Genomic DNA, 22883 nt, shown 5'->3' on the forward strand with positions numbered 1-22883 from the left:
GTTTTGACATTTTTTTTTAAAGAGTGCCGGGAGCCAAGGCCTTAGCTAAGACTCTCATATAGCTGGTGAGAGGACATTCTGACCATTGGAACTGAGATTACCATCTAGCTGTTTGGAAAGTCGCTCACCCACCTCCCTCCCCCACTACCTTAGCAGAACTTCCTCCTTGTTTGTGCATAAATGGCGGCTGCAAAATAAACATTTCAGAGCTTGATCAGACCTCCTGTCTTGCTCTCGTTCTTCGTGTCTCTTGTCCCCTCCATTCTCTCGCCCCCTACCCTAGGTTTCCGTCAATAACCCCGCAGGCTGGGGCAAAGGAGCTGTAAAAATCAAAACTTCATGGATATGCCATGAGAACTATAGCACAGAGTGATTGTAGGTGGTCCCTAAAGCTAAAATACATGTTTTCTGACCTTCACAGAAGTTTGTTGACCCTTAGTCAAAGTGAATCATAATAATTCATTCCATTCTCTTTTCCAGAAATGAGATTAGGGGTAGATAGACCCAGCTCTAACCAATGATACAGGAACAGACTAATCTGGGGCCTCCCCACACTGCCTCTGGATCATGTCACATCTGATAGGATGCCACGAAGGGCTCTTTGCTGTCTTGCTGCAGCCAGGATGACATCATGGAAGTTTATACTAAGGATGACAGAGTGGAGAAATGGAAAGAACTTACTTAGATTACTGACCCTTTGGATGTCTCAACCAATCCCATCATCTGCTTATCTCTGACATGTAGTATGAAATGGTATAGTCCCTTATTTTTTATTTACTTATTTTATTTTTCAGTAACAGTGATAGAGCAGAACACTGATCAGATCTGGCTTATGGTGGTGCTGAGGGACTGAATCCAGGAACTCAGAGCCTAAGGCAGGAAAGCCTTTTGCATAACCATTATGCTATCTCCCTAGCCCCTTCCCTTATTATTATTTTTTTCCAACTTCTGTATCACTTTATTGAGGAAATGTTGACTTACAGGATTGTTGTTACCACTGAAGAATTTCTCTACATGTCCCTAAGATAGGTGTCAGTATATTTGATTTCTTTATTGTTTAAGGTGATTTGAATCAGGGAATTCTATACTTTGCAGTCCAAGCATATTAGGAGAAGTCAGGTATTAGGATGATAACAAATTAATTGCAATACTTAGAGACTTTGAAAGCAGGAAAATACATTTTTTGTTTACACTTTATATCTAGTGCAGGCTCAGTGAGGTTCTACACCACAGATATTAAGGGACTCAAGCTGATGGAGACTCCCACAGGCCTCCATGGTTACTGTGGCAAGGGAAGAGATAGAGAAAAAAAAGGATTATCTATTAGATAATAAGTTGGTGGGTTTTTTTTTTTAAGATATAGACTGAGCATTTTATTCTGCTTTTCATATTTTACTCTCAGGATATAACAGTGATTAGTACCAAGTTGGTACTCAGTAAATGAATGTCTTAAAGAAGTCATTTCCCTCTTGGGTAACAATCTCAAAACACTTTTTGAGGGGTGGGTAATTCAGGGCCCCAACATCACTCAAGGACTCAGGATTCTTCTACTATTAGAAGGACTCATTTCCATTGAATGAGTTCCAGAGTATGTCTTTATCTACAAAGTGAAAAATTGGCTTGGAGAAAGAAAGGAAGAAAATAAAAAAAGAAAGAAACCTCCCTTCAATAATATATATATATATTCTAATTGTTCCCTTTCTTTCTCTTCTTTTCTTTCTTTCTCTTTCTTTCTTTCTTTCTTTCTTTCTTTCTTTCTTTCTTTCTTTCTTTCTTTCTTTCTTCCTTTCTTCCTTTCTTTCTTTCTCTCTACACAGAGAAATCAAGAGAGGAGGGGAAGATAGAGAGGGGGAGAGAAAGACCGACACCTGTAGGCCTGCTTCACCGCTTGTGAATCGACTCTCCCAAACCCCCACCCCCCCCCCCCCCAGCAGATGGGGCGCCATAGACTTGAATCAAGATCTTTGTTTCTGTCCCTGCGCTCCGTACGATGTGCGCTTAACCTGGTGCGCCACCTCCGGGCTCCCTATAATTGTTTACCAACTCTGCTTCTGTTAGGAGAAGTTGAAGACCAAAGGGCCCTGAATGCCAGTTCCACCAGGAACCAGAACTCCAGTGATGAGGAACCTTTGTTTTTGCCCTTGTCACTGAAACGGAGGGGGAACTTAGAGAAGACAAGTCAGGCCCCATTTTCTTACCTATGAGGGGAGTGGGAAAAGGAAGGACACCCAGACTTAAAAAAACAGGTGTAGGCTTAGAAAGGAAGTGAAGATGGGGTCTTAGAAGTATGTAAGAGGGAGTCGGGTGGTAGCACCAAACGGGTTAAGCGCACGTGGCGCAAAGCGCAAGGACCCGGGTAAGGATCCTGGTTCCAGCCCCCGGCTCCCCACCTGCAGGGGAGTCGCTTCACAGGCGGTGAAACAGGTCTGCAGGTGTCTATCTTTCTCTCCCCCTCTCTGTCTTCCCCTCCTCTCTCCATTTCTCTCTGTCCTATCTAGCAATGATGACATCAACAACAACAATAACAACAATAATAACTACAACAATGAAAAACAACAGTAGGCAACAAAAGGGGGAAAAAAAGTGTGTAAGAGTGTCCTGGAACCCCACCTCCCCAGAGCCCTACTCCACTAGGGAACGTTAGAAACGGACTGGGGGAATCTCATCTGCTATATTCTTACCTTTAGGTTCCTGATTACTAAATAATTTGTTCTGCTTTATATTTTAATGTTTTTAGAATATTTATTTATTTATTATTATTGGATAGAGACAAAGAAAAATTGAGAAGGGAGGAAAAGATAGAGAGGGAATGAGACAGAGAGACACCTGCAGCCCTGCTTCACCACTTGTGAAGATTTCCTCCTGCAGGTGGGAACCAGAGGCTTGAACCCAGGTCTTTGTGCACTGTAACGTGTGTGCTTAACCACGTGCGCCACCGCCTGGCTCCTATTTTAATGTTTTTCAGTGACCAAGTTGCAGATGCTGCCATGATACCAGCTTACTTCCTGGGACAGACGACCTCACTGCCCCAGAGCCCTACCCCACTAGGAAAAGACAGAAACAGGATGGGTGTGTGGATAGACCTCCCAATGCCCATGTCCAGTGGAGAAGCAATGCACAAGCCAGACCTCCCTCCTTCTTCACCCCATAAAGATCTTTGGTCCATATTCCCAGAGGGATAAAGACTAGAGAGGCTTTGGGCTGGGTGGTAGCGCAGCGGCTTAAGCATAGATGGTGCAAAGCACAAGGACTGACACAAGGATCCCAGTTCGAGCCCCCAGCTCCCACCTGTGTGTGAGGGGGTCGCTTCACAAGCGGTGAAGCAGGTCTGCAGGTGTCTGTCTTTCTCTCCCCCTCTCTTGATTTCATTATCCAACAATAACGACAGCAATGACAACAACAATAACAATGATGAACAACAAGGGCAACAAAAAGGAAGAAATAGCCTCCAGGAGCAGTGGACTTGTAGTGCAGCAGGCACAAACCCCCAGAGAGAACCCTGGAGACAAAAAAAAAAAAATAGGGAGGCTTTTAATGGAGGGAATGGAATGTGGAACTCTGGTGATGGGAATTATACCCCTCTTATCCCACAGTCTTGCTGATCATTATTAAATCAGTAACTAAAAAAAAAGGAGAAAAACGGGGAGGGGGTAGGGCTAGGGGTACGGACCAGCCTGACCTGTCAATGGCCATGTCCAGTGGAGAAGCCAAACCTTCCACCTTCTGCACTCTATAAAGATCTTTGGTCCATACTCCCAGAGGGATAAAGAATATAGAAACTTCTAGTGGAGTGGAGGGGATGTGGAATTCTGGGGGTGGGAATTGAATTGTATAGAACTGTACCCCCTCTTATCTCACAATCTTATCAATCACTGTTAAATCACTAATAAAAAGTAGTACATAAAAGAGCTCAGCTTCATCACCATACAGCTCTCCTCTGAGCATGTATTTCTCTGTGTGCCTGCTTTCTGTTTGTCTGAATGACCTACGTGCTTCTTTGTCACATGCATTTTCATTTTCCTAATTAAAAGCCAAAAATATTTAAAAGTACAGGCCCTACAATTCTTTGTAGAATTAGCATGGTGACTTAGACATCATGGGGGACATTTTCTTTCCCCTGTAACACTCCACTTTTTCTCTTTAAAACTTCTCTTGTTGAGCTCTTGCAGGTAGAGCACACCTACCTAACCATTTCCAGTTTGGTACTGCCCAACTAGAATCAATCTGTGCTCAGATAAACTCTTGAAATTAGAAGGAAAGAAAAAAAAAAGAAGGAAGGAAGGAAGAAAGGAAGGAAGGAAGGCAGGCAGGCAGGCTTTACTGCCTCATTTCATTTTAGGAGAAAGGAGGAAAAAATCAGAGGAGGACAAGCAATTTAATTTTGAGCAAATGATATGACAATTGCACATAAAACCTCCACTTGCATTTTGCTGAAGATAACTTGATCACATGTCCATCTATAGCTACCAGGGAATTAGGCAAATATATCCCAGTCAAGACACTTGTCTTGTTAGGTTGAGTGGACTCTGAGTAGGGGGTAGAAGTCTACATCAGGAAGAGTAAACATTGAGTAAGTGACTAGTGTCTGTGCTGCAGAAAGCATGGGTGTATTGGTGGAATTCTGAGGTCAATTTTTTCCCCTCAAATTTATTTTTATTTGAGAATACAAAAATACATCATAGAAACTTTTAAAAATACAACATTGAAAGCCTCAGGCATACATATTATGAATATTTTGATATTATCAACTACCAGTTCATCTTTTTTTCACTATGTACACTTCTATTTGGATATTTATACATCCCTTTTCTTATTCACATGCTTTGTAGAGCAGGAAATGTATTTTAGATATGATTTACAATCCCCTTGACTTAAGCTTAATAACAAGAAGAGTCCCTTGAATCAAATTATAAGTAATAATAATCAACTGAGATCAATTTTAGTAGAGGTTTGTGGCAGGTAGTTCTCTCCAAGCAAACAAATAACTCTCAGGCAAAGAGTATCTTATAATTTAGCTCAAATCTGATACTCTCCACCTGGAGATAGCATCATACCCACCCCCTCAGGTTGAGAGCAGTCTCCCAGGACCCTCCATTTCAGACTCCAGTTGCTAACTCCCAGCAGCACCAGTGTGTCTGACTGACTATATATATAGGTCAAGGCCCTGAAGACTCCCTCCTCCAAGTCCCAGTGTCCTATGAAAGCCCAGATTAATACCTGTGCTTCTGACCACCTATCTATAAACCAAAGATGCCCAGGGCACACTCAGTTTAATTCATTTGCTAGAACAACTCACGGAACTCAGGAAATCTATTTGCTCAGGACTCCACCAATTTATTACAAAGGATAGGATGGCAGAGTGTATGGAGGAAAACTTGAAAATTTCATGCCCTCTCCAGGTGCAACATTCTCCAAATCTTCACATGTTTTTATGGATTCTTTCTTTCTCTTTCTTCTTTTTTTTAACTGGAGCACTGCTCGGCTCATTAGCATAACAATAGACAGTTTTAACACATCAACACTCAGGAAATGCCAAGGGTTTTTGGAAGCTGTGAACCAGGAACTTTATGAAGACCACATATGTGTGGCCCAAATATATGTACTACCACTAAATTGCAATATCTTAAATGGGTAGAATAAGTCTGATTGTTATTAGAATAAGAAAATACTTCTGATTTAAAGGAAGTTAAGAATTGCCTGACCCAGATCCATCAATTAATTTTATTTTTAGCAGTTACCTGCTGGGTTTTTCTATTTACAAAAGTCAAACCTGCTTATGTGGAGATAGATAATTTAGAAAGAGCAGTTTCCCATAAATCTAGTCCAATGATTTAAATATGCTCTATATGTTTATGACTCTAATTTATATTGCCAGTCCTGGTGTCTTTCTGGAGCTTCTGGCTTCTTCTGATATATATATTTTTTCTTCCCAGCACTGCTCAGCTCTGGCTTATGGTATTGTACAGGATTGAACCTGGGATCTCAGACCCTCAGACATAACGATCTTTTACATAAGCATTATGCTATTTCCCCCACCCTTTTCTGATTTTTAAGTGATTACTTGACATTTTGTTTCTTTTTGCTCATTTAAAAAAAATTGGTTTATATACTTATCTTGCAGGAGAGATACCATGATCACAAAAATTGGTTTATTTTTATGATATAGGATTTTAAGAGTATAATTCTTTCCTTGCTCAATCTTTTTTTTTTTAAATATTTATTTTATTTATTTATTCCCTTTTGTTGCCCTTGTTTTTTTTTTTTTTTATTGTAGTCTTTGTTGGATAGGACAGAGAGAAATGGAGAGAGGAGGGGAAGACAGAGAGGAGGAGAGAAAGATAGACACCTGCAGACCTGCTTCACCGCCTGTGAAGCGACTCCCCTGCAGGTGGGGAGCCGGGGTTCGAACCAGGATCCTTATGCCGGTCCTTGTGCTTTGCGCCACCTGCGCTTAACCCGCTGCGCTACAGCCCGACTCCCGCTCAATCTTTCTTTTATAAAAAAAAATTATTTATTTACTTTTGTTGCCTTTGTTTTTTTATTGTTGTAGTTATTATTGTTTTTGTTATTGGATAGGACAGAGAGAAATGGAGAGAGGAGAGGAAGGCAGAGGGGGGAGATAAAGATAGACACCTGCAGACCAGCTTCACTGCTTGTGAAGTGACTTCCCTGCAGGTGGGAATCTCAGGGCTTGAATTGGGATCCTTAGGCTGGTCCTTTTGCTTTGCACTACCTGCTTAACCTGCTGCGCTACCACCTGACTCCCTTTGCTCTATCTTTCTAATATCCACCAGTTTGTACAATGTCTAGGAGTCACTTTGGTTACTGTTGGCATTAATATTACTGAAAGTTTCTTTTAGTAATCTATATTCCAAATGTGAGTAAACCTATCTGATAGTTGTTTTTCATTTCTTTCTGCATTTCTTTTCACATAGGCATCTCCAGTTCCATCCATTTTGTCCTAAATGTCACAATGTCATCTTTCTTAATACTCCATTGAGTATATATCCCATGACTTCTTTATCCAGTCATCTGTTGATGTGTGCCTAGGTTGATTTCATATTTTGTCTATCATGAGTAGTGCTGCAATGAACATAGGAGTACTTATATTCTTTAATATTATTGTTTTCATCAGCACCTTTATTTAGATATATGGCAATTATAAAACATAGCAATCCATAGTAGAATTTCTGATTTCCTTTACTGTTTCTCTCAAGCCTGTGCCTCAGTCTCAACATCCCATTCTAGGCTTTGCCATCACAGTAACTGGCACTACTCAGTTGGTAGAGTAAATATAATAATAATAATAATAATAATAATAATAATAATACTGAAGGACAATCATGTATTGGAGAGAGAAGTCACAAATGTAAAGTGGAATCTTGGGAAGTGTGAAGTCAACTTCTACCTTCAAGGTTCTTCAAGGCTGAGGGAGGAAAAAAAAACAAGCAAACAAATCCCAAGCATGAGACCCATTAGTGAGAGAGTAATGTTTTGTATGTATAATTCCTCAGCACCAGCTTATATTGCTTTCTAGTGAAGAGGAATTTGGAAGGAAGAAATGAAGACTTTTTCAAGGTAAGGGGGCTGGGTGGTAGCGCAGCAGGTTAAGCGCACATGGCGCAAAGTGAAGGACTGGCTCAAGGATCTCAGTTCAAGGCTCTGGCTCCCCACCTGCAGGGGGCCGCTTCACAAGTGGTGAAGCAGGTCTGCAGTTATCTAGCTGTTTCTTCCTTTCTCTGTCTTCTCCTTCTTTCTCAATTTCTCTCTGTCTGCCCTATCCAATAACAATAACAACAAAGGCAACACAAATGGGAAAAATCCTCCTGGAGCAGTAGATTTGTAGTGCAGGCACTGAGCCCCAACAATAACCTTTAATAATCCTTTTCAAAAAAGAATTTGTTAAAGTAATACTAGTCATACCTTTTCCAGGAAGGAAAAGAGTGGTCAACTAGGAAAAACAGTTACCCAGAAAAAGGTGGATTATGGAGGTAAAAGTAAAAGCATGTAGACATAAATTATTTCCACAAACCAGAGCTTCTCAAAGAGAAGATTTTATCTGAAAAGAAATCTCTATTTTGCCTCCAGACCCCTTCTCATGAAAGTAACTTTTTTGCCAAAGACTTATGGAAGGGATGGTTTTTTGCTCCCTTGGAATAGAACAAGCTTGTTTTAAAAAAAACTGGTAAAATTCTAATAAAGTCTATAATATAACTAATAATATTTTACCAGCATTATTCTTCTGGCTTTCATCTTATGCTGTGGTTATGTACAAATGTGACATTAAGGAGGCTGGGTGATAAGGTAAACCACCCTTGTCTTCATCACATCTGAGTGCTTCCTGCTTTTGCTGCCATAGATTTCAAGCTTCACACAGCAGCCAACTCAACTTTTTAAAAAAAATATTTTAATTAATTTATTTATTCTCTTTTATTGCCCTTGTTGTTTTATTGTTGTAGTTACTGTTGTTGCTGTTATTGATGTCATCATTGTTGGATAGGGCAGAGAGAAATGGAGAGAGGAGGGGAAGACAGAGAGGGAGAGAGAAAGATAGACACCTGCAGACCCCTTTCAGGTAGGGAGCCGGGGGCTCTAACCTGGATCCTTATGCTGGTCCTTGCGCTTCGGGCCACGTGCACACTTAACCCGCTGCACTACTACCCGACCCTCGCCAACATAACTTTTTAAGAGAAGGATCAGAATGTGTCATTTTCTTGCTTAAAACATTCCAGTGACTTTCCCTATTGTGTTTTGAATACTATCCAATTTTATGCTAAGCCAGTATTACTTGGTCTGCCACCTGCCAACTTTTCTGAACACAAATTCAGCCACTAGCAGATGATGCTTCTTCTATACCTGGGTCTGATTTCTCAAAGCTGCTTCCTGCTTCAGGACCTCAGCTTGTACTGTTTCTTCTGCATGGAAGGATCTTCTCCTTTCTTGAAGTGACACTTTGTTACAGTGGTTTTTTTTTTTTTTCTGAATCCTATATAAAGTAGCTCCCAATATGTATGTTTATTTATTTATTTAGACTCCCACAGCACTGCTCCATAGTTCCTGAAGCTTTCCCCTACAGGTGGGGACCAGGGGCTGCTTTAATATGAGTCTTTGCACATGGTAAATGTGTGTACCATACCAAGTGTGTCACCACCCATTTCCTATTGTTTTTCTTTTTCACATCCTTATTGAAATATCATCCACATGTTATACAATCCACCCACCTAAAGTGATGGTTTTTACTATAGTCACAGAATGACACAAGTAAATTGCTTTTAGTATATCCACAGATATACTATAGATACTGAGCATAACTTAGCTCTGGCTACAGTGTGTGTGTGGGGGGGGAGGGGCAGGTGCTGGTACACCTGGTGCTGCATCAGGTTAGATGCATATATTACAATGCATAAGAAACCAGGTTCAAGCCCCCAACCCCCACCTGCAGGGAGAAAAGCTTCACAAGTGGTGAAGCAGTGTTGCAGGTGTCTCTTTTCCTCCCTCCTTCTCAATTTATCTCTTTTCTGTCAAATAAAATAAAGTTAAAATTTTTTTTCAGAGAAAGAGCTAATGGAGCACCCCTGCAGAGAAATTAAAATGTTGTGTTCACACAAATAAACTGTGCATGTGCATGGAATCATGTACAAATTGTACATGTTCACAGTAGCATGATCTACAAGAATCCCCAAAATAGAAACAGACAAGATGCCTGTCACATGGTAAGTGTATAAACAAAATATACGATATCCTTGCAATGAACAATATGGCAATAGGAGGAAATGAAGTACTAATAAATGTTGCAACAGCAATGAGCCTTTAAAGTAGTAGACTCAGTGAAAGAAATCAATCATGAAGGTCCACTTATGTTTCCTTTTATATGAAATGAGAAGAAGCAAATCTATAGAGATAGAAAATAGATCAGTGAAAATAGTGCGGCAGGTTAAGCTCACATAGCGCAAGGACTGGATAAAGGATCCCGGTTCTAGCCCCAGCTTTCCACCTGCAGGGGAGTTGCTTCACAGGCAGTGAAGCAGGTCTGCAGGTGTCTAACTTTCTCTCCCCCTCTCTGTTTTCCCCTCCTCTTTCCATTTCTCTCTGTCCTATCTAACAACAATGACTTCAGTAACAACAACAATAATAACTGCTACAATAAAAAACAACAAAGGCAACAAAAGGGAAAATAAATAAATATAAAAAATAAATGAAAGAAAATAGATCGGTGGCATTTAGGCCTGGGGAGCTTGGGTGGAAATAGGAAGTGCTAATGAGGTTTATAAAGATGTTCTAAAAGTAGGGCTGGGGTAATAGCATAGTTATGTCAAAGGTTCTCGAGCTCAGTATTCATAGGATATTTTAGCAAAAATCTCCAGCAAAGGGCCAGTTAGTAAATATCCAGAGCTCAGTGGGACAATCTCTAAGGAAGTGACTCCACCCTGTCACTGCATTGAAAAGGTAGTCATGGACAACATACAAACAAGTACGTAACTGTCTCAACAGCCATTTATAGACTCTAAAATTCGCAATCCTATACTTTTCACATGATGAAGTAATATTCATTTTTCATTACTTTTCCCAACCATTTTAAAATGAAAATAAAAAAATCATTCTTATGATAAACAACAAGGACAACAAAAGGGAAAAAGTAGCCTCCAGGAGCAGTGGATTCATAGTGCAGGCATGGAGCCTCAGAGATAACCCTGGAGGCAAAAAAAAAAAAAAAAGAAAGAAAAATCATTCTTAACACGTCCACACACAAAACAAGTGGCAGGTCAGGTCTTGCTCAGGGGCCATATTTTGCCAACCCTGCATAAGACAGTCATCAGGTTTATCTTTAAAGCATTTATCACAAATCTTTTACAACTCCCTTTCTACATATGTGCTCTAAATGTCCTCCTATGAGAAAGCAGGCTTCCTGAGATGGCAATTGGCATTTTATTGACTTGATAAATGTACTTTAGTGTGTTTCATTGATCCCATGTAAGCAGATGTTTGAGTTGTGAGGCAACTCAATGTTCAGTTCAGTTTTGCAAAGCTACACATGTTGCCAGAATGATTCTGCCAATAGGTATACATACTTTACTTTTTTAAATATTTATTTTTTTATTTACTTCCTTTTGTTGTCCTTGTTGTTTTATTGTTCTAGTTATTATTGTTGTTGTTATTGATGTCATCGTTGTTGGATAGGACAGAGAGAAATGGAGAGAAGAGGGGAAGACAGAGAGGAGAAAAAGACAGACACCTGTAGACCTGCTTCACCACTCGAGAAGCGACTCCCCTGCAGGTGCAGAGTCAAGGGCTCCAACCAGGATCCTTCAGCTGGTCCACATTCGCATAACCCGCTGTGCTACCGCCAGACTCCCACACTTTAATTTTTTTTTTTTTTGCCTCCAGGATTATAGCTGGGACTCAGTGCCTGTGCTATGAATCCACTGCTCCTGGAGGCCATTTTTTTTCATTTTGTTGCTGTTATCATTATATTGTTGTTATTGCTGTTGTTATTGTTGGATAGGACAGAGAGAAATCAAGAGATGAGAGGAAGACACAGGGGGAGAGAAGGATAAACACCTGAAGACCCGCTTCACAGCTTGTGACTTGACCCCACTGAAGGTAGGTTGTTGAGGGCTGGATCCCTGATCCTTGCTCCAGTCCTTGAGCTTTGCTCCATATATGGTTTTTTTAAATTTAATTTTATTTATTTATTCCCTTTTGTTGCCCTTGTTGTTTTATTGTTGTAGTTATTATTGTTGTTGTTGTTGTTGGATAGGACAGAGAGAAATGGAGAGAGGAGGGGAAGACAGAGAGGAGGAGAGAAAGATAGACACCTGCAGACCTGCTTCACCGCCTGTGAAGCGACTCCCCTGCAGGTAGGGAGCCAGGGTTCGAACTGGGATCCTTATGCTGGTCCTTGTGCTTTGCGCCACCTGCGCTTAACCCACTGCGCTACATCCCGACTCCCTGCTCCATATATGTTTAACCCATTGCTCTACCACCTGGCCTCCCATACTTTATATATTTTTAAATATATTTTTAAATATTTATTTATTCCCTTTTGTTGTTCTTTTATTATTATTGTTGTTGTTGTTGTTACTGATGTTGTTATTGTTGGATAGGACAGAGAGAAATAGAGAGAGGAGGGGAAGACAGAGAGGGAAAGAGAAAGATAGACACCTGCAGACCTGCTTCACCACTTGTGAAGTGACCCCCCTGCAAGTGGGGAGCTGAGGGCTTGAACTGGGATCCTTATTCTTGTGCTTTGTGCCATGTGCACTTAACCTGCAGCACTACCGCCCGCCCAACTCCCCATACTTTACATTTTAATAGGCTTGACAAATTCTTCTCCTAAAAGTTATGTTCATAAACAGATGAAGGTGCCCATTTTCTTGTGCCCTAAACCACACAATAGCAATTTACTATCCAGAGTGCAAACAAATGAATCACATATTTATTTTATTTCTACTTGGCTAACAGCGATACTGTATACGTAATGATTGTACCATGATTTGTAAGATCTCTCTCTCTCTCTTTCTAAGGAAAGTTAGCTCCTCATCTGTAAAATATATTGCAGATGGGTTTCAAAGTTTTAAAAAAAAATCTCTGTCCATAACAATAGGAAAGAAAAGTGGATGTAAATATATTAAACTCAACTCACTGGGGCTTTAGGCATTTTTTTTTTCTGTTCTTTACACTTCAGAATCTCTTTGCATTCTTTAAAAAAAAATTTATACTTATTTATTTATTCCCTTTTGTTGCCCTTGTTTTATTGTTGTGGTTATTATTGTTGTTATTGATGTCGTCATTGTTGGATAGGACAGAGAACAATGGAGAGAGGAGGGGAAGACAGAGAGGGGGAGAGAAGGATTAAACACTTGCAGACCTGCTTCACCGCTTATGAAGCGACTCCCCTGCGAGTGGGGAGCCGGGGGCTCTAACTGGGATCCTTTCATGGGTCCTTGCATTTTGCACCATGTGCGCTTAACCCCTGTGCTACGGCCAGACTCCCCTCTTTGCATTCTTAAAGGCTCCAGTCTTCCTCATCTCCTCAGAACTGTTTGTGCAATCATTATTTTTGCAGAAATCTGTGTGCACCTTCCTTCTTGGTTCAGCCTCAGCAAATATAGAAAGTTGCAGCCCCTGGGGATGTAGAAGTGCTCCAACAATGTGAAAAAGCAAGAACTTCCATCAAAATGCTACAAGTTATCGGAGTTAGTTCTTGACACCAACACCCTTCCAGACTTCAGGAGAAATGGCTGGTGCCCCAGAAGTGCTACATTTTCATCTTTGTCTAGTGGTAATGAACTCTAAACAGGTAAGGCACAGTGCCAGTTTTACTTTCTCCTTGTCAACTGACAATAATGATAATCTGTATAAACCATATTTTGGATGTGGCATCTTTACCGATACATTATCAGGGAACTATGTTTTAGGAGCTATTAAATTTTCAAATATATTTGGCTTATTTAGGGATGGTATTCAAGATATATTCCTGTGGCCCCAAAGGTCTCTCATAAAAACAGATGAATATATATTTAAAGTAGATAGAACACAGTTCTCTAATCACTAGGACCAGGGCATCAGCAGGTCACAACACAGGGTGGGCACTGGTATGCTGTGTTGTGCGGGCAGCACAGGTCAGTTTCTGAACTTGAACCTGGCTCCTTGACACACACCCCTACCACTCTGCTCCTTCTTTCTTCCCAGCTTAGTCACTAGGGTCCCTTGGGACTGTAATTTCTGAGAATCTCATTAAATGTCTGACTCAGTGTTGGAAATATCTACCCCATACTTCCGTCAGGTAGAATAATTCATGACCAGGCATTTAAGTCACTTTCACTCCATGATTCTGTTACTTGGTCCCTTTATCTGACACGAGGGCTGTGTGTTTTCACAAGTGAGCATATGAATCTGCCACATTAGTCAGTTTTCAGCATTGCTGCAATTGGAGACTCGTGAGAGGAAAAAGAACAGAACATTTTCCTTATTTATTTTATTATTTTTTTTTTAGTGCTCTGGAATATTTAGGTTACATCAACCTTAATGCTTTCCCCCATAAAACTACTCAAGCCTGGTTCTTTCACGACCTTCATCCTCAATTTATCTTTGTTTCCAATTTGAATTTGCCTTCTTTTTATGATTCACCTAGAATAATGAAGGTTCTTTCAGAAAGCTGCCCATTTCATTCAGATTTTTTAATATATTAGGACAGAGGAGTGAAAAAATGTTCTCTAAGAACTACTGTGTATAGTGTTTCATTGTGGTCATAAATACAGTCCATGCCACTTCTTCCTCTTAAAATATGTCTAGGTTTTCATGTGCTCTATTTGGTAAAAAAAAAAAAAAATTAAAAAAGAGTTTTTAAATATTTCACAGAAGATTAAACCATCTGGAATTGAAGCTCAGTTTTGTCACAAATGAGTGAACCCAAGACAGTTACATAGTGTCCTTTACACAGTCAGGGGTAATTATCATTTTGTTGAGGGCTATAAATGACAAAAGCATGCAGGAAGATAGCACATAGTCAGTAGATTCAGATGTTATTATTATCATCCTGTGTAAGCTCTCTTTTTATTTCCTCCAGGGTTATTGCTGGGGGTCGGTGCCTGCACTACGAACCTATAGCTATTTTTCCCATTTTGTTGCCCTTGTTGTTGTAGTTGTTATTGTTGTCATAGCTGTTGTTGTTGTTGGATAGGACTTAGAGAAATGGAGAGAGGAGGGGAAGACAGGAGGAGAGAAAGATGGACATTTGCAAACCTGCTTCACTGCTTGCGAAGCGACCTCCTGCAGGTGGGGAGCCAGGGGCTCAAACTGGGATCCTTATGCCGGCCCTTGAGCTTTGCACCATATGGTGTAATCTCTTTTTAAGCATGTTTTATAGAAACTTTTTTTTATGTTATATTGTAGAGAAATTTAGTATTAAAAATATGTTCTGTTTCCTTGAATAGTTGTTAGGATCTTCCTCTGCCTAATTTGTTCTTGATAAATTCCTTCCCTTTCTCCCCACCCCCTTTTTTTATTGCTTTGTAGTGTTAGCACATAGGAATTTGAGGAGGGTCAGGCCTGTTATTCATCTCTAGAAGGAACACTCTATTCCAGGTTGCTATTTGCCCAAGATTTCTATTTCTGTTTGTGGATCACTTTTAATTGTCTTCCCTTTGTGTCTTAAGTTGGATATCAGGCCACTGATGGCAATCTCTGAGGGTGACCTCTGCCTGAGGTGGAGACGGGAATCAGTGGATTCCCATCAGCAGGCGGGCACATCAGTAAATAGGAGTCCAGCCTTGTTTCTGTCCTCCCTGCTTTGCATGTAGTTCATCTCATTATCTCATGAAAGGGGAACGCTTCTGTGCTGTGAGCTCTCCTCTCAGTTGGGAACCAGCAAGTCATCCTGGAAGGTATTCTCAGTTAGGTAATTGGGTGAAAATGGAGGGCTTTGTCTTTCTTCCTCCAAACCACCACCCTACTTTTTCTTTGTCCTGAAAATGAGCTCCATCTTGCATGCTCCCTTGTTTTTTTCTGCCTGCCAATAGTCCCTTATTCCACATGCATGGAAGAGACTATAAATCATTATCCAGCTATTGTCCACAAGGCCACCCTCACTCCTGAAAACAATCACAAACTTACAGATCCCCAAGATCACCCTTAACTTCATCAGAAGGATTCATAGAAATCACCATGAGTGGTTACACTTAGAGAGTTACTGTTTTGGACAACAACAGGACACAGATTAAGATCCATCAAGCAGGAGTCGGGGTGGTAACATCAGGTTAAGTGCTTGTGGCACAAAGTGCAAAGACCAGTGTGAGGATCCCAGTTTGAGCCCCGGCTCCCCACCTGCAGGGGAGTTTCACAGGCAGTGAAGCAGGTTTGCAGGTGTCTGTTTTTCTCTCCCCCCCCCCATCTTCTCCTCCTCTCTCCATTTCTCTCTGTCCTATCCAACAACAATGACATCAACAACAACAACTGCAAAAAAACAAAACAAAACAAAAAACACCAAGGGCAACAAAAGGGAAAATAAATTAAAAAAATAAAAAAAGATCCATTAAGCAGTGGTCTGGGAGGTGGTACAATGGATAAAGCATTGGACTCAAGCATGAGGTCCTGAGTTTGATCTCTAGCAGCACATATACCAGAGTGATGTCTGGTTCTTTCTCTCTCTCCTTCTGTATTCTCATTAATAAATAAATAAAATCTTGAAAAAAAAATCCGTCAAGCAAAGATTCACACAATTTGGTGTCCACAAACACAGAGCTGTCAGCTGCCCTCTTCTAGTGAAGTGAGGAACAATGTTGATTTCCCTTGTCATGACATGTGATGTCACAGCCAGAAAAGGACTTAGGGGACTCTGACAATAGGCATGGCTGGCTGCCTAGATGGCTGACCTGTCTCTAGAGTCATCCAGAAAAGGAGTGGATACCCTATGCCCCAAGTCTTTTACCTTAAATCACATTGTTAGACTATCTGGAGAGTCCCACAGCCCCTTGACAAACAAAAACATTCCTATCAGGCATGACATTCCAAAGGCTTTAGAGATTACTTCCCAAAAGTCCAGGGCAAAGACCAGACCACTCTTGGGGAAAGATTAAATTCCTTACTACACAGGCCCTATGAACACTCTTGTTTATATTTCTAAATCTGTACCTGCTTGGAATTATAGGTGATAGGTGTCAAGCTCTGGAGCTCTCTTCTCTTTGGACCCCATCTTCTTTACATCTGGCCACTGGGGTTCCAGATATCTAGAACAGTGCTTGCACCCCAGAGGTCTCCTTTGCAAATTTTTATTGGGTGGGTGAAATGTGAGTCATCAAGTGGATCTCTTGAATCTCTGGTGAAGGATGGTGGTCATTCCCTAGCAGTGTCATGGTTGACAGTGTTTCCTTTCTCTTGGCCTTTATTCATTCTTGGGGGTAGGGGGTGGGCACTTCAGCATGAATGTCTTCTAAGTATTTTTGTTCCTTACAAAAATGACAATATAAGTCTTTCTAATGGATGTGTTACTCCCACTGTGAAATTCTCACACTAGGGATAATCTTCTGTTGTCCATTTTTCCTTGTGATGAAAGTACTGAGTGAGCCAGGAATTCACCAGTTACAAGGCTGAGACAGAAGAATAATAGGAAGACCTGGACATCGATTTTTACCTTTGAATAGCTGGGGATTTCTTATGTTTGCATTTGTTTTGTCCAGTTCCACTCCTGAAATATTCATGGTCATATACTTTAAAAGGAAAAGTTCTTGGGAGTCGGGCGGTAGTGCAGCAAGTTAAGCGCACGTGGCGCAAAGCGCAAGGACTGGAGTAAGGATCCCAGTTCGAGCCCCCAGCTCCCCACCTGCAGGGAAGTCGCTTCACCAGTGGTGAAGCAGGTCTGCAGGTGTCTATCTTTCTCTCCCCCTCTCTGCCTTCCCCTTCTCTCTCCATTTCTCTCTGTCCGATCCAACAACGATGACATTATTAACAACAATAATAGCTACAACAATTAAAAAAAAAACAAGGGCAACAAAAAGGAATAAATAAATAAATATTAAAAGAAAAGAAGAGAAAAGTTCTCACCCAAGGTTGCTTAGGACTGGGACAGTAGCCAAGGTTTTGGTAGGAAACATGATCCTCAAAAGTACTTTTCAGTGGTCACATTTGACTTTCATGAAAAGAGAGTCAGAGAAAGGTCAGAGGCCCAGAAGAGAAGGCATTAAAACAGTGTTTCTGAGTGGCCTGGCAATAGCACACCTGACTAACTGTACATGTTACCATATGCAAGGACCTGGGTTCTAGCCCTCAGTCCTCAGCTACATAGGGGAAGCTTCGTGAGTGGTCAAGCAGCCCTCTCTCTCATATATATTTCTCCCTCTCTAAATTTCTCCTTATCCTATCAAATCAAATCAATCAATAAATAAAATGGTGCTACCTATATGGGGATGCTCACCTGGGCCCTGGAGATCACTGCTGCTTTTTTTTTATTAATTTATTTCTTTATTGGGGAATTAATGTTTTACATTCAACAATAAATACAATAGTTTGTACATTCATAACATTCCCCAGTTTCCCATTTAACAATACAACCCCCACTATGTCATTTATCATCCTTCATGGACCTGTATTCTCCCCACCCACCCACCCCAGAGTCTTTTACTTTGGTGCGATACTGTTTTGTTTGTTTTTTACCTAGGTATAACTACAAATTTCACTGTTACTCAACATTTATTACATGTCATGTGGTGTTCAAAGTGATGTATAGTTACTGAACCACTGACTCCTCACCTTGACCTGTGAAGTGCTATTCTGTTCATCATCCTTGCTAGGGAAACTGGGAGAGGGAGGTCAGGTCACTTGCTTATGTAGTCCAGCTGGTCTCTTGGCCCAAGATTCAATACCAGCAAATTAGCCTGAATCTTGTCTATTGCTTCTTTTCTCTCCTCTCTACAGTATAGTATTCTCATACAAGATCATAAAACCAGCTAAATCAAAATGAACTTTGCTGTATAACAAATGACCACAGGTTCTGCAGGTTTTCTTTTCTTTCTCTTTTCTTCCATTGTCAGTATGGATCAATTTTTAAGACAGAGAAGCAAAGAGACAGAAGAGGAGAAGGAGGTAACATAGCACTAAAATATCCTGGCTTAAATCTGGCTCACATTTGTGGTAAAGCAGGCACCATTCTAGGTCCCCTTCCACGTTCATGGTCTGTTGGCAGGGTTCAGTTCCCTGTGGTGCAGGGCTGAGACCTGGCATTCTTAGAAGACAGCTGATGGGAGTCGGGCGGTAGCACAGTGGCACAAAGGGCAAGGACTGGCGTAAAGATCCCGGTTCAAGCCCCCAGCTCCCCACCTGCAGGGGAGTCTCTGTCTTCCCCTCCTTTCTCTATTTCTCTCTGTCCTATCCAACAATGATGACATAAATAACAACAACAACAATAACTACAACAGTAAAACAACAAAGGCAACAAAAGGGAATGAATAAATAAATAAACATTTTTAAAAATTAAAGTTTAAAAAAAATTCAAGATTTATTACATGGTGGTATGGCAAAATGAAAAGGTATATTTTAGGTATAGCAAGATAGGCACTTATTGGCAGAAGTAAGAGTAGGCTAGGACTATGAATCCATAAGTTACCAAACTTCAGCTCCACGTGTTGTCTCCTAGGAGAGGCAGCATGGCAGGTCCTGGGAAGCTGCACTGGCCTGAGTGCAAGCAGGAGAGGGAGCAGGTGGGGATGGAGGAGTAAAAAAGTTCTGGGCTTCTGACTGCCTGGAAGTTAAATAACTTGGTTTATGTAAGTCCATTAGCCTGATATCAGCCCTATGCTAATTATGTTCCCACGTTCAGCCTCAGCTGCATGCTAATCAAGTCCCAAAATCCTATTAATAGGCTGTGTCACAACAGTTCCCAATTCTTAGTATAAACATGCAAAAGATGCTCAGAGTATGTGCTTCTAGGGTTCCCTCTGCAAGCTTGGACTTTGCTCCCCTCCCAAATTGTGGTCACAGTAACTGGGTATCAGATGAAGGTTCTGTGAACCTACATGCTGCACCTGTAGTCTCATCATCTGTGTCTAACCCAGAAATGATGCAGCACTTATGGAAACTCAGATCAGAAACTATCAGAGGTATCCCAGAGGTCAAGTGGTTTCTGAGTGTGGGGATCACAGTGCATCCAGCATGTTGGAATGCTACAATCCAGGCTTCAGCTGGTAGTGTTCTTGTGAGGAGTTTGCAGATGAAATGTTTAACTGCTTGGCATGGGTCCAAACAAGACCTGTGAATGACAAACTAAAAACCTTAGATCTTAAGTTAGTCATCTTATTGACTTCAATCAAAAAGAAGCTAGACAAGTTACGAGGCATCTGCTGGAGAAAGAATAGAAGCTCTGTGGAGAAAAGTAGCATTTAGCAGCTGTCTGATTAGAATTACACTGTTGTAAAAATTTTAAATATCTTCTGTTTCTGTTTGAGAATTTTTCCTTTAAAGGTGAATTATAGTGTTCCACAATTGCTCGTCTGCGGGGGGGGGGGGGTTAGTAAGTCACGCCATTAACATGTTCAGAAGAAATAAGTCATAATCTAGAAACACATTCAGGGCCATTGTCAGTCTAATAGTATAAGGAATACCTTTAGTGGCAAAGACAGAGGTGTTCCCGAACATGGGTTGCTTTCTGTGTGACAGGTGGCATGTATAAAGCCTGCAACAGTGTTCACAGAGATAGGAACACATTTCAGCTTACCAAACTGAGGCATGTGTGAAACATCCATTTGCCACAATTCATTGCTAGGAAGTCTTCTGCGATAAACACCAATAAAAGGGAGGGGAACTAGTCATGAGTGATAACTTGCCAGTCTAGGCATTAAAGAACAATGGCTCATGTTTGCACCAGGGAAATATCAAATCATGGAACTAGAGCTTAGCACCTCGGTGAAAAAAGGAATGTGAATTAACAGACCAATTCAAAGTAGATCACACTACTAGTCAATATGCACTATCGTCTCTAGGAGGGCCACAGATGGTGTTCGTAAGTAAGGTGTAGAGTGAGCTGTGCAACTCAGGTGCCATGAGGCAAACCGATTTCAATTTGTCCTATATGGTCAGCATCAACAATTTCAGAATGCACCTGAGCACTGTAGCAAAACAGCAGTAAAACCTTTGGGGAGAGAACCCCAGACACTGGCAGATACAATTTTCTATTTTATCCCTTTCAGCTAAAAAGCATAGGAGTATATAATAGCATTTCACAGTTGATAGTGGCTTCAATGATAAATATCATATATCTCACTATTCAAATAAATATCTCACTATTCAAATAAATCTCACTATTCAAATAAATCACATCCCTATAGAGAAGCTGGAAGGTTCAAGACATAGGGAGACAGTAAGGCAACCTGTTACAGTTCATGCCTTCAGAGCTGTCCAATAGTCTTCATTGCTTTGCAGACTGCAGGGCCAGGGTCCCTCCCGTCTTTTATCTCCTGGCAGAGAATTATCTCCTGCATAAGTTCTGGATGGACAATGTATTGCCCAGTGAAAGCTTCTTTTACGGAGTGGGCACTTGATTAAGGGAGGTTTTGAAAATCTGTCATCTCCAGATAAATCATTTGAGATTTACCTTGCAATTCTTTTGCAAATGGCCTTCATTATTACATTTAAAATAAGCCTTGTTTTTCATGGGCTGTATAAAACCTGCCTCACACATGACCTGACTTAACACAGCCATACATGTGCTTTGTGGATTTGAGTCTATATCTCAGTACATGCTTTTATCATCTGAGCAATATTTAAATCTTGATCTTTAAGTGGCTCAAGAATTCCTTTACAATCTTGGTTTGCATTATCATAGGCTAATTGCTTAATTAGAATGTTGGCTGCTTTCATATTATTTATTTGTCTACCGATAGCTTCTTGTAGTCTGTCCACAAAGTCCAAGTAGGGTTCTGTGGCTTTCTGAAAAACAGCTAAAAGACTCCATGTGAGTGCTAGGTATCTTATCCCATGCTCTGACTTCTGCTTGCGCAGCAAGGTACCTTTCCTTTTTTCCAATATTCATTTGTCCACTGGGAGAGGCAAAAGCCCCCTCACTCACTAACTGACTGAGTGAGCTATCTCTAGGAACCTGCTCTGGCAAAGCTTTATATTTCATCTCAGTCCTTTCCCCTCTAGGGATCATGGGAAAAGCATGAAATTCAGACAAACCATCTTCGTTAAGCCTTTCCTCAATAGCATTTTTTTCCCTCCAGGGTTATTGTTGGGGCTCAATGTCTGCACTATGAATCCACTCCTCCTGGCAGCCACCTTTTTTTTTTTTATTGTTGTTCTTGTTGCTATTGTTGCTGTTGTTGTTGCTGCTGCTGTTGTTGTGTAGGACAAAGAGAAATGGAGAGAGGAGGGGAAGACAGAGAGGGAGAGAGAAAGATAGACACCTGCAGACCTGCTTTACTGCTTGCGAAGGGAACCCCCCTGCGTGAGGAGTTAAGGGCTCAAACCAGGATCCTTGTGCTGATACTTGCGCTTAATACTATGTGTATTTAACCCAGTGCGCTATCACCTGGCCCCCCAACAGCACTTTTGAAAGAAAATTTTAAAAAAATATTTATTTCTTTATTCCCTTTTGTTGCCCTAGTTGTCTTTTTGTTGTAGTTATTATTGTTGTCGTTGTTGTTGGATAGGACAGAAAGAAATGGAGAGAGGAGGGGAAGACAGAGAGGGGGAGAGAAAGATAGACACCTGCAGACCTGCTACACCGCCTGTGAAGTGACTCCTCTGCAGGTGGGGAGCTGGGGTTCGAACTGGGATCCTTATGCCAGTCTTTGCGCTTTGTGCCACGTGCACTTAACTACCACTTAACTGCCACTGCGCTACCACCTGACTCCCAATTTTTGTTTGTTTTAAATATTTATTACTATTTTTTTATCTTTATTTATTGGATAGAGACAGCCAGAAATCAAGAGGGAAGGGAATGACCGAGAGGGAAAGAGACAGAGAGACACCTGCAGCATTGTTTTACCTCTCACCAAGCACTCCCCCTGCAGGTGGGGACCAGGGGGCTTGAACCTGGGTCCTTCTGTATTGTTACATGTGCACCCAACCAGGTGTGCCACCACAAGTCCCAATTTTTCTGTTTTTATTGCTGGTAGCAGACAATTCTGTGTCTGTAGTGGGTAAAAAGCAGCTAAGAGAAAGGGCTTGAGTGAGTTGCCTGGCACAGTAGGAGGTGGCTGTGGAAAGGAGTCTGATGTCACAGGAAGAGGTGGAACAGCAGAGGAAAGAGAAGAGGAAGGAGTGGAGGAGGGTTTCCATGAATTAGAAATGGAGCAAGGTCACATTTACCCAATTCTTTGCTAAAGCCATAAATGGCGAGGCAAGAGTGCCATTTATTGCAATTAAAAAATAAAAGGCTCCCCACTTGCAGG

This window comes from Erinaceus europaeus, chromosome 15, assembly GCF_950295315.1.
Source record: "Erinaceus europaeus chromosome 15, mEriEur2.1, whole genome shotgun sequence".
NCBI lineage: Eukaryota > Metazoa > Chordata > Mammalia > Eulipotyphla > Erinaceidae > Erinaceus > Erinaceus europaeus.